This window comes from Dioscorea cayenensis, chromosome 19 (assembly GCF_009730915.1).
Source record: "Dioscorea cayenensis subsp. rotundata cultivar TDr96_F1 chromosome 19, TDr96_F1_v2_PseudoChromosome.rev07_lg8_w22 25.fasta, whole genome shotgun sequence".
NCBI lineage: Eukaryota > Viridiplantae > Streptophyta > Magnoliopsida > Dioscoreales > Dioscoreaceae > Dioscorea > Dioscorea cayenensis.
In genome coordinates, this window is record NC_052489.1 from 8,094,890 (window position 1) to 8,098,022 (window position 3,133).

Below are 3,133 nucleotides of genomic sequence, written 5' to 3' on the forward strand. Positions count from 1 at the left end.
ATTGATAGTAGCCCAGTAAATTAAATTAACACCTAAGAAGAAAGTCATAAGTATAATGACATTCAATATTTGGTTACATATATGAAAACCAAGATAGAAACAAAAGATAACAACAAGAGCTAACATGCAGACCAGGTAATTTGTAAAAGGGAAACAAGGAGACACAAACAAGTAAGAAATAGCTTGACCAAAAAAAAAGAAGGTATAATTAAATAGGAACAAAAGGTAGCATGCAGCTCAAGGAAAAATTACCATAAAAAAAATGAAGATAACAAGGTAATAAAATAAAATAAAATAAACACCAACAATGAAATCAGTTTAAAAAAAGTCAAAAGATTCATAGCATCAAAGCCGAACAAAAGAATGTAGGTCCAAGGAAATAAACTTGCATTCCAAGGAAAAACTTAAAGAGAAAAGAGGACATGAATGCATTGTAGAAATTACAAAGTCTAACAGAAACATGTAGAAAAGTCATCTATAATAACAAAACAATTGTTGTGAAAACATCTTGCGAATATTTTAAAAAACACCCCTTTAGTCACCACCCAAGAAAAAGGACAGAATGCATGACCATCTATATCAATTTGCATCTATGATAAGCTTTATATATTAAAAAAAGGGCTTGATAACTAGCTAGCATACATGTCAGCAAAATTTTAAAAACAAAAGAAAACAGAACCAATTAAGAAATAGCTTGGTTAAAACAAAAGTTAACAAAAACAAATAATTACTATGCAGGTCAAGTAAAATTTAGAAAGGGGGAGGGAGAGAGAGAGAGAGAGAGAGAGAGAGAGAGGGAAACCAGAAATAGGTATGAAAGCATAAACATATTACTATGTTGATACATACACATTGCAATTCTTAAGTTCACCCTTCTTAGTGTATTGCAAAAACATAACAGATATTATGAAGAGTTGTTTTGCTATTTTAAAAAAAATTGACATATAACAAGAATTAGTTAAAACAATAGCAATAATGATAGCACCATAGTGACTAGCCAAAAAGCAAGAAAAATATATAAGATATAACAAACCAAAGCAAGAACTTCATACTGTGTCCATTAAACACTAGCAAACATAATGGATTTAAGAATGCCATGTAGTGGAACAAAAGTAAGATAATAATAACCAAAATAACCAAAATAACAACAACAACAACAACAACAACAACAACAACAACAACAACAATAATAATAATAATAAGAAGAAGAAGAAGAAGAAGAAGAAGAAGAAGAAGAAGAAGAAGAAGAAGATGAACAACAACAACAACAACAACAACAACAAGAAAAAGTACAAGAAGAATAACAACAAAAATACTAACAACAACAACACCACCACCACCAACAAACCCTCAAACAAAACCATATTAAGGCCTTACTTCATCAGAAGGGACATATAAGCCAACAATTAAGATATGGAAACCCAAACTTGAAAAACATGGAAGAATCAAGTGAAAATAGCATCCATAATCAAGATTAATCATGCTATAAGATAGATTGGCCTCCAAAAATAGGAACAAAAAGCCCTTGCATACAAACTAGATCAGGTGAAATTGATGGTTGTGTAAGAAGAGGGAGTGGCCTTACAACGAGAAAGAAACTAGTGGCACTCAACCAAGAAGATGGTGAAGCTGGTCGGTGATGGAGATGATCGAGAAGGATGGGAAATGTGGCGTGACAATCACCGCATAAGGAAGACCAGCAAGTGGAGAGGAGATGTGCTGCAAGATAGTGAAAAAGCAAGGAGTCAGGAGGAGAATAAAAAGGGGAAGTGGGTGCCTATGACACGGCCATATGACTTCAAGTGCATGAAAAGACACTTTGGCCAAAAGGGAAAAAGAGCATTTAAGTGGAATTTAGGAATTTTTTTTTTGGAAGGAAGTTGAACGCTGAAGTCAGAAGGCTTTGGAGATGTCAAATCACGCACTTCGGAACTAACTTCGGTCAACCAAACACACTGAAGTGGTTGAAAAGTATCCACTTCAACCTAAAATGAAGTTAAACAAAGACTCCCTAAAAGTGGGTATTTTGAGTGCACTACATTGGTTTTAGTAAAATTTCTTATACAGTGAGATTTCAATCAAATTTGATTAAAATATCAAAGTCCCACTTCGTGACAAATTCAAGCTCTTTTTGGAATTATCTCCTTTTAAAATATAATTTATGTATATGTCCTATAAAGATAAAATTGCATCATATCTTATATTTATCAGTTTTAATGTGATTAAAGTTATTTATGACTAGAGTTTTTTCTAGTATATATCTCAAAGGATGTTGGGATTGGATTGGGAAGAGATTTATGAGAAGAGAGTGAAAAAGAGAAGAAATGAAAAACAAACATTAAATTTAGTAGAAGTGAAAAATGAAGGATAAAAGAAATAGATATTTTAAATACTTTAGTTTTAAATGCTACAAATATAATTTTTAATATAGATATAAAAAAAATATTTTTATAGGTTGTACACAATTATATTATTTATTGGGATAATGCAAATATAACTTTTTATTGCAATATAAATGTAAATTTCCCAAATATACATAAGATTTTTGATGAAATTATGGACCAATTTGGTCATATTCACATCCCACTTTCACACCATCATCATCCATAAAACAAAGAGTGATAGAAGTCTAATTTTATATCTCCACCTCCTTGATTTACCAAACAGTTAAAGCCTTGCTAAAAGTGGAAATTCCATGGAAGTGTGACTTTATTGCTTCCACCATTTTAGTCTTCACCCCTATACCGAACAACTTTCAACATGCTTCAATAGAATAACGCTTTTGCTTCGTATATGGATGGCATGGTTATTATTGGAGATGTCTACATAGAAATTTAAGACTTGAAAATACTTCGTTATCAAAGTCTGAGTTGAAAACTCTAGGAAAATTAAACTGCTTCCTAGACCTTCAAGTAACTACAATCAAAGATGGGCTATCTTCTCTCCTAGGCCAAATATACTTCTAATATTATACCAAATTCAAATATCATACCAAAGGCAGGTATACTGTAGCAAAAATCAAAACCACACCTTTGGAATATAATGTCAAATTGACTTTAGTATTGGGACTCATTTTAAAGTTGCTAGAGTGTTTTGATAGCTAGTGGGCAGTCTTATTTATTTCAAAATTTCT